General features: G+C 50.0%; 1 pseudogene; it reads right to left on the bottom strand.

The window, feature by feature from the left end:
* Positions 1-2,574: 2,574 nt before the first annotated feature.
* On the bottom strand, positions 2,575-6,219 carry LOC136489241 (uncharacterized; annotated as a pseudogene).
* Positions 6,220-10,077: the final 3,858 nt, after the last annotated feature.

Genomic DNA, 10,077 nt, shown 5'->3' with positions numbered 1-10,077 from the left:
AGGCCACCACCGGCCAGCGCCCGTCCGTCTCATCGAAGTCGCTGCATTTTTTGCACAAAATTAACGGCTAACGCGGCCGGCGGGATTTGAACTCACAACCTCTCCTTCATGTGTCAGCTACTTTACCACTACACTACACTTTATCTATCCTCATATATTATACTAAATCGAGAGTAAATTATTTGTTTGAGGCCCTAAACGAATTCAAATTAAAAAGTGGTCAACTACAAAGTTTCATAACTTTTCGAGATCTATAATTTTCATTTAGGAAGTTTTGCCATCTGAGATCGTTTGAAAAATTCGAATTTCAAATTTGAGAGATTCAAACGTAGTTTTGCATGATAAGATGATTTCAAATCAAAAAGTTGTTAACTACATAGTTTCATAACTTTTAGAGATCTACAATTTTTTATTTAGGAAGTTTTTCCATCCGAGGTCTTTTGAAAAATTCAAATTTTAAAATTTTCAAATTCAAACGTCGTTTTTGCATGACAAGATGATTTCAAATCAAAATGTTGCCAACTACAAAATTTTATAACTTCTCAAGATCTACAAAGTTTATTTTAGTCATTTGTTCATCCGACATAGTGGTAGTAACATTGTTCACAAATCTTATATATCTCTCTTCTACTTTTATGAAACTAATGAGAGATATGTACATTTTATGAACAACGTTATTGTCGCTTTGTCAAATAAAGAAATGACCAAAATAAACTTTGTAGATCTTAAGAAGTTATACAACTTTGTAGTTGAAAAGTTTTTCATTTGAATTCATTTAGGGCCTCAAAAATTGCTTTGAAAAAATGATTTGCCGAGGGCCAAAAAAAAATGCACACGGCAAAATGCCTAGCACTCAGCAAAATACATCTTTGCCGAGTGCCAGAAAAAAGGCACTCGGCAAAGACGCATTTTGCCGAGTGCCGAAAAATGGCACTCGGCAAAATACATCTTTGCCGAGTGCCGAAAAAAATACTCGGCAAAGCCATCTTTGTCGAGTGTTTTTTTTTTTTTGCCAAGTGTATTTTATTTGGTACTCGGTAAAGACCGTCTTTATCGAGTGCCCGATAAAATACACTCGGCAAAGCTTCCGGCACTCGGCAAAGTGCCGGATTCCGTAGTGTCTATACCTCACTAATCCTACACTCTTTCGGCCAGGGTTCAAATTTTCGGCGAAATTTCGGCGAAATTTCACGAAATTCGGTAATTTCGGTGGTGGCCGAAAGAAAAATCCGAAATTTTGTAATACACTAATACATGTGTTATATAACTTTAGACTCAATTTTTTATTGTTTATATTGCACTGCTTTCGGCAGAGCAAAAGCTCAGGTACAATACATATACAGTATGCACGAAGTAATAAAAGCAAACGGAACAGCGAGTCCGTGTCTACCGCGTGTTAGTTTCTGAATCCAACACTTTCATCTTTCTAATAATCCTGATGGCCCGCACGCTGGAGGCAGCACCAGCGAAGCCTCGATGGACCACAAGTCGACGGGCGGCAAGGCGCCTCGCAGGCTGCAAGCAGCTGGCGACCAAGGCGGTGCGCAAGTCAGCCCCGGCCACCGGCAGCACGAAGAAACCCCACCGCTGCAGCCCCGGCCTCGTCACGCTCCGGAGGATCTACAAGTACCAGAAGAGAAGAGCACAGAGCTGCTCATCCGCAAGCTCCCCTTCCAGCGCCTCATTTGTGAGATCCGTCCAACTTCAACAGCGTCCCGGGCGATCTCCTCCACGAGCGAAGCCCGCGGCAGGCAGTCGAGCTCGGCTTGACGGTGCAGGAGAGATCTGCCGCGGACCGGCCTGGAGAGCTCCGTCGTGTGTGGCTGGACGTCCTCGACGGGTGGAGCAGGCGAGCTGCCGGGCGGTTGCGTCCTCTGTGGTGAGCAGAGCAGGCGGAGGCGGCCATGGCGAGCGGAGCATGCAGGCTGTGCCGCAGCAGCTCCTCGGCAACCGGAGCAAAGCAGGCGACGGCGGCCATGGCGGGCGGAGGCATCGGCAGCAGCAGGGCAAGTCGAGTGGGCAGCGTTGATCGCCCACGGGCAGCACCGCAGCAGACCACTAGGGCTGCACCCACTGGCGAGCCCGTGCCTCCGACGTGGTGGCTGGCAGGCCGGCGAGCCTAGACCATCAGTGATGGCCGCGTGAGCCCCGGTGTTGATAGTGGAGGCGGGCGTTACATGTATATATGGCCAACGGGCCGGCCCGGCACGGCACGACATGGGCCCGTGCCAGCACGGCCCGATAGCCAACGGGCCGGCACGACACGCCGTGCCTCACGGGTCTTGGCTCATAGGCCCACGGGCCTGGCCTTCGGCCTAGGCACGGCCCTATGGGCCGATTTCCGTGCCAGGCTGAATTATAATGAATATGTTGCAATCTCAAGATTAGATGTAAGTGTTCGAAGTCTAAGAAGAAAAACAGCAATTAGCCATTTGGGCTAGAGTTAATTGATCGAAGTTCAAATTTGAACTGATGATGAATCCTAAGAACGCCTGAAACATACAAATACAATCCTGCACTTACTGTGCAAAAACTAGTAAAGACCACAATATTTCATTTACCACACGCCTGAAATTAGTCAACAAGCACCTGCCTCCCCTCCCGGAACACAAAGAATTCAACTTTAACATTTGGATGACACATGCTACGGACCTTCTCACGTACTTCCTTGGGCCTACGGCAATACTCGTCATTGATGAGCAACCTTTTCAGGATTCTAGCATTGCTGGATAGGAACTCCACAAGTTCCATTTGTTCATGAGAACCTGAAAAACCTGTGATTTCTACCTCTTCAAGTGAACTGAGATCAATGACATCAATCTTGCGACTCTCTTCCAAACGACAAGGGCAAGACGGCAGGCAAGAATGCATCTGGAAATTAAAAGAGAATGCAGCATCATTGCAGTAGTGGACAATATTGATAATATTCATAAATCAACAACGTTAATTTGCTTTTGTTGTTGCGAGGTTCAGCTAGCTGTAATAAATAAAACATATCTAAAGGATTTTTTTTATTTTTAACATATTTTTTAAACTAATTTTAAAACTAACACTGTTTATTTTTTTTTCAAATCTAACACTTTTGGAAACGCCTATTCGTACGGCGCGGCGAATTAACACTACCGCGCCATGCATGGGGGAGCGGCGAGGCTGCCTACGTGGCAGCGACAGGGCCGCTGACCGGTGACGTGGCCAGCCTTGCCGCGCCACCGATCAGGGTGCGGCTGTGACGCGCCACGCATCAAGGTGTGGCAGTGACGTGCCACTCGTCAGGGCGCGGCAGAGGCAAATATAGGCCCGCGGCCCAGTCCAGCCGCGCCACGCCACCGCCCTGCCCGCCACCCACGAACGCGCCCACCGCTTTCACCGCCGCGCCAGCCATGCTCAGCAACAGCATTATAATACCATTTTTCGTGGCGAAAGTTTAATGAGATAACACAATGTCCATTACAAAAATGAAACAGTGTTTGTTACGTGGGTACAATATATAAATAGTTCAAATGAAACACAATGCAGCACCGAGAAAGTTCTACTACGATACAAATACCAAATCTAAAACATTGAATTAACACACCTGTACCAATCCTCAGTTCGAAACATACTGAGTAAGCAACTCGTCATCCGAGTACCAGTCTGGATCACTCGATTGAAACACGTCGGCCGGGAAACCACAGTCACAGTTAGGGACATGGAGCTCAGGAGGGACGGGGCATCTTTGCAAGACGCATCGGGGTATAATTCTCGAGGACGACCCCGTTTTCGCCAAAACTCCTCCCAATACATTTCTTGCATCTAACAAAACGGTTGTAATTTAATAAAAAATAATAAAAACATCACAAATAATTGTCAATGAGAACCATGTGCATTACAACAAATAAAATATAACCTACACTTTGGTGCAAACTCTATCTTAGATGCAAATGTGAAAACTATATAAAAACTATATTTTGGTCAGTAAAAAATAAAATTTGGTACATCAACAGTGTGTCCATATATTTATTCATATATAAAAGTTGAGATGCAAACTCAAACAAGCAAAATACATGGTAATCATAATTCTAACTAACCAATTAACCTTAACATTGGTAATCCTAATCCTAATTCTTCAATCCAACGTTCTAACGAACTCATATTTTTCTCCATACCCTAACTACTCATTCAAATCAGTCAATCCACCGTGGAGGCCAAGAAGGAGCTTCATTACCTTGACAAGGCTGAGGAGGAGCTTTGGGGAAGGTAGGGAGGGGAACGGCAAGGGAGGGAAATTCGGAGTCCGGCCGTGGGGGAGCCTAGAGGCAATTGCACGGCGGTGCGGGCTGGGAGGCACGGCGGCGGGGGCAGGGCGGCACGGCGGCGGCTGTTGTGCGGCGCAGAGTGAAACAGAGAGGGCGGAAAGGGACTGGGCCGCGGGCCTATATTTGGCTCTGCCGCGCCCTGGCGAGTGGCGCGTCACTGCCGCACCGTGATGCGTGGCGCGTCACTGCCGCGCCATGATCGGTGGGGTGGCAGAGTTAGCCACGTCACCGGTCAGCGGCCCTGGTCGCTGCCACATAGGCAGCCTTGCCGCGCCCCCATACATGGTGCGGCAGCGTTAATTCGCCGCGCCGTGCGAATAGGCACGGCCAAACGTGTTAGATTTGAAGAAAAAAAATAAACAGTGTTAGTTTTAAAAATAGTTTAAAAAATGTATTAAAAATAAAAAAATCTATCTAAAGAACATTGCAGGACTACATAGTGACGAGCCCCACACCTGCCAATTCTACTACCTACGCAGTCACCCTTTAGATAGATTCAAACAAGCTAAGCAACCGAAGAAAAAATGTTGACTAGCTAAAGCACAAGTCTTCAATTTGTTGCAATAATGGTTTATAAAGAATATCAACATTAAAAAATTATAAATAAACATATCCAGAACCTCAACCACCCCACCTAGCAAACATATTACAAAACTCTCAATTATCAAATAACAAGTCAAAGTTTGCAATCCAACAGTTTTATGGCATATTATAAAGCTAAAGGTCATAGAAATTACCACTCGTCGGGACGAAGGACCCCACAAATGTACCCGAAGCTTCATTGTACCATTGCAACTCCTTAAGAGATGCAACATGACAGGCACCAAGGCATGGTGTTCCCACGACAAGAATAGGCAAAAGCTCTTACACTTGGGCAGCTTATTTGTTTCATTCAAGAAACTTCCATACCTTGCTACATCTGTCATGACTCATGAGTACACATAACTAATAAGTTAGACTGTCCGATAATGAAAAACAACTTCCGATGAAATTTGGTAATGCCAACACACCTCGGTATTTTAGATCGATGCACAGATCCAACTCATCAACTTCATCAAACCGCTTCGTCAGGGTTGACGCACCAGATAAAGTTTCCAGTAGACGGAGGGTACCGGCCAACATCAACAAACCGATGGAGATGAGGGTCATAGGCATCACGCCAGGCTACCTTGACAAGCTTAGGAGCAGAGATATGAGCCTCCTTTGGTTGATCATATATAGTGAGCTCTTCAAGTTTGGGGGCCAAAATCTCAAGACGCCGTGTCTTTAAGACGCGGAGCACCAGTGTGTGCAACGAGTTGGAGTGAATGAAGACGTCAAAGATGACAATCAGCTTAATGAAAAGATTCAGGTACCTCAAGCACGGGCACTGCGTGTTTACAAGGGCTGTGAGATCGCTGCCTTGCATGTGGACATAGCCATCTATCTTCAGGGACGTCAGTGCCGTGAACAGGCCGGATGCCTGGGGGCGGAGCCAGTGTGTAGTATATGCATAATGAAGAAAGAGCTCGATTCGTTTCGCTTGTTCACATAACGGAAGCTCGAGCACCGCCTCCTCCCCGACGACTTCCGGAGAGACGTAGGTCTGAGGCACACAGAGAAAGAGATTGAGCTCGCCCACCACGTGCTCCGCAACGAAGTGGAGCCACGGCGCAATGTGGAGGTCACGGCCTTGATGGTCAGTGCGGTGGGAGACCCGTTGTCGTCCTTCCGTTGGTAGGCGTCTGGTCGGATCACCTTGGTCGTCGTATAGGGATCTTCAGTCGTCCGGATCCTTGCCCGCTACGCCCTATTTCTTGGCCAATGCTTCTTTGCCTTTTCTTTCCTTCGGCCCACCGGCCTGTCGCAGAAGACGCTTGAGGAGCTCGCAATTCTTGTAGAGGTGTTTGATGGGGTAGGCGTGGTTGGTGCACGGGCTCTCCATGAGCTCGTTGAAGTGGTCCTGAAGGCCCTGCTGGGGCTGCTTGTCCGTGTGATCAGCCGTGGCGACCAACGCGGAGTTGACCGGTCGGCGACGATCTTTTTTTGTTCCTTTTGCCCCTCTGCGTGGAGGGGCCCTCGTCCTGATCCTCGCGCTTGGCCTTGCCTTTGCCTCGGCCTCCGTTGAAGCGTTGCAGGAGCGGCGCTCTATGGATGCATCGGGCAAAGGCCCGTGGTCCCTGGCCATCCGGGCTGGGACTTCGGTTGTCCGGCCGGCGACCGTGCCTAGGGTGTGTTTCACCACTCCCTACGATAGTCCGGTCGGGGTTTGTGTCGCCTGCCATCACTGTCGCTCGATGGACGCCATCATCATGCCGGGACCGACGCCGGTTGCTGATGATGCTGCGAGCGTCTTGGTTCGGCCCGAGCCGCTCGCGTACAAGCGATCGGTGCGGAGCGGGCGCCAGGTCAAGCCGGGGCGCAGATGTGGCCTCCTATGCCGCGCTCGACGGCTGTAGCGGTGAGCGGGTGGAGAGATTCGTCTGGTGCGTCCCCACTCCCCTGGTGGGGAGAGAGGCCGCGAGTCGGTGTCGTGATGCAGAGCTCTCCGCCTGTTGAACGGCGGCGGTTTCCACCAGTGCCCGAAGGTTCTGGGGGATTGCCTGTTCCTGGGGGTCGTTCGGCTCTAGAAGGCCGCGCGGAAGCATTGCCGCAGCGGCGATGTTCTGGTCAGCCCGCGCGAACTGTGGGGGATCGTTCCCCCGTCCATGATGTTGCGCTGGACCTGGCGGGCGCGACCTCGGGCGCCGCTCGCCGGTTTATGCGCACGGGGCGCAGTGTGGTAAGCCGAGCGCGCCGGCGTAGGTGGCGGCTGGTTCTGCCGCCATTGTCGTAGCTCCTCGTCGTGCTCTTGGGTGAACGCGAAGGTCCCCGCACGAGGGTCCGGAGGGGTGTGAGTCTGAAAGGACTCCGCTACCACCGGCGGCTGTCCCGAAGCATCCGCCATAGCGTACTCCTAGGACAGACGGTGGCTAGGTGCCACATCGCCGATGCTGGAGCCGTCACTCTCAACATCGTCATCCATGAGGTCAGAGAAACAGGTGGGAGCATAGCTCGTCATCCCCACGAATTCTGACGTGAGAGGGGGCGGCGCCGGCATCCTTCGGAGCCTCCGGGCATATGCATCCACGGGGGACGTGAGGCCGTAGGGGAACCGGTCGCATGGCGGTCGCGGCAGGGACAACGGGGTCCCTCCGGATAATCAGCGGAAGATAGCAAATAGTGAGTAAATAATAGTATATACATTACTCACAGCGGGGTTTGAGCAGAGAGTTTGCTTGGAATGAAGCGTAGGCGCCTCGTCGTTGAAGTCGTCGTGCATCCCGGAGCCGATGGAGGGCGCCCCTCCGACGGGCGCCGGAACAAGTGCCTCCTCACGGAGGTGTAGTACGCCAAGCCGATCGGTGACGAAGTCTAGGCTTCCGAAGAGGAAGGCCTGGGACGGCTCGAAGATGGGTGGAACCCACATCCCAACAGGTGGGAGTACGGGAAACTCCAGTCAGCCGAGGCGAGTCATATCGCTTGAGCCCGCCATGGCGAAGGTGGCGAAAAAGTGGGCCATCCGATGAACAAAAAGTGTTGAACGTACAACGTCTTCCCCACGGACGGCGCCAACTGTCGGTGCAGAAAGTGACTAACACATAAATATTTGTAGTTTTGCTGTACGTTGTGATCGGAGGTGGCCTAGCACTCAATGACACAGGGTTTATACTGGTTCAGGCAACGTGCCCTACGTCCAGTTTGAGTCGGTCGGTGGCTTTATTCCTAAGCCTAGGTGCTCGAAGTTTGCTGTGGGGTTACAAGTGGAAGGGAGAAAGATGCGGGGTATAAGAGGTCCGGTCGGACTCTGGTCTGAAGGGCCGATAGTGATGGGAGCCCTGCTGTGTGCCAAGTATTGGAGCATGTGCTCGGTATAACTTTAGAGTGTCTAACGTTACAGAGGGTGAATCAATATAGGTGAACTAATCGATCTTTTTGTTGGAAGAGAGCGCATCCCCTTTTATAGATGAAGGGGATAGCCTTACAAGTGAGAGGGAGAGAGTTCGTATGCTGCTAAGTCTTGCTGCCCACGCCGACGGGTATAAGATGATGGTAGGCTCCCACAATACTGTTTAGTGTCAGATGCACGTAGGAGGTTGCGTCTTCTTCAGGTATGGCAGACGTCGGTGCCTGCCACACTGTTGATACCCAGAGGCATGCAAGGGGTTTTACCATGTTCGCATGGTACGGTAAATGCCAGCGCCCACAACATTGTTAATGCCTTAGAGGCATGTGGGGGAGTCTTACCGTATTTGTCTGGTATGGGAGTTGATGGAGCCCCCAACACAGTAGGAGAAAATATCGGCGCCTACAACACTGCTTGGGTTCTGTCATGCCAGGGAGGTCGCAGGGTACTGTCCTGCAGGTGTACAGGGTATGGTCCTTAGAATTGCGGTTGACTTGAGTGCGCTGCCTTACTTTCTCCGTCCGTTTCCTGGTCCTTATCGAGCGGGCGTCCCCGGTCGGTTGGTCACAGTCGGCTCTGATTGCGCCAGTCGGAGATGAGCTATAAGCAGGGGTTCGGCGCATTCCCGGTCGGAGAAGAGGGTCGGAGTCGAAAGTGGTGTTTTGGCCAGGCCTTCCGGTTGGAGAGGCCGTCCGAAGGCGGGCCGGAGTTGGAAGCCAGGCCTTCCGGTCGGAGAGGCGGGTCAGGGTCGGAAGCGGGCGCCGTTCCTCCTCGGCCAGGCCTTCCGGTCGGAGAGTGGATTGTCCTTCTGGCCTGTCGCTTAGGTGTTTGGGCTGGTCCAAGAGTTGCGCGTCGTTCACAATGTTATCTGCTGAGCCGAGCCTTTGCTTGGAAGCCGATCCATGAGGGACCCCAGGTTTATGAACCCGACACCGATTGACACGCACTACGTAGAAAACGATTTGTAGCAACGGTTCAATTTTTTTGTAGGGGCGGCTGGTGATAGAGCCGCCCCTACAGTGGCGTGCTCGGGTGCCAAGACACCAGTCGCCCCTACAAATGGAACAGCAGGGGCGGCTGGTGATACGAGCCACCCCTACAAATGGAGTATGATTTTTAGGGGCGGCTCAATCACCAGCCGCCTCTAGAAATGGTATTTGTAGAGGCGGCTGGTGATTGAGCCGCCCCTAAAAATGGCCCGTATTTATAGCTTCTATTTGTAGGGGCGGCTTAATCACCAGCCGCCCCTACAAATGACCCCCATATAAAACTGAAGCAGCACCTTCTTCCTCCTCGGGTCATTCACTCCAACCCGTGAAAGAAAGTTGGGGAGGGCTTGGGCACCTCCCAAAAATTGCTCTACTAAGGGGGGAAGGTTTTAGTCTCAAATCCTTTGGTGGAGAGGTTATAGAAGGTAAGAAAATGCTATTCCACACTTTTTTTTGAAGTTTTAATGGTTGATTAGTGAATAATTAGAGTTTTGTTTTTCTCTCTCTTCTATGGTGCTTGAGCTATTTATGAGCAAATTAGACCCAACTTTTAAATGTACTAGGGTAAATTAGGGAGGGAAACAAGATCATATCCTTATTTGGTCCATGTTTCTTGATTTTAGTGAACCATTAGTTAGTTTTATGGATGTTTCATGTGCATGTGATCTAGATCTAGGGTTTGGTTTTTTTATTAATTTCGTTTTTGTAAATTTATGTTTGATAAAATTGGACTAGAGTTTGTACGAAAGATATTGTGTAAAGTATAATTATTGCTAATTGTTGTCTTTGAAATTGTTTATTGTAATCAATAAATATGTATTTTAATTATTTATGGATAAATGGGCCATTAATTAATTTTCCTCTACCA

Source organism: Miscanthus floridulus, chromosome 10 (genome assembly GCF_019320115.1).
Source record: "Miscanthus floridulus cultivar M001 chromosome 10, ASM1932011v1, whole genome shotgun sequence".
NCBI lineage: Eukaryota > Viridiplantae > Streptophyta > Magnoliopsida > Poales > Poaceae > Miscanthus > Miscanthus floridulus.
This window is presented reverse-complemented; position numbering and strand designations above follow the sequence as displayed.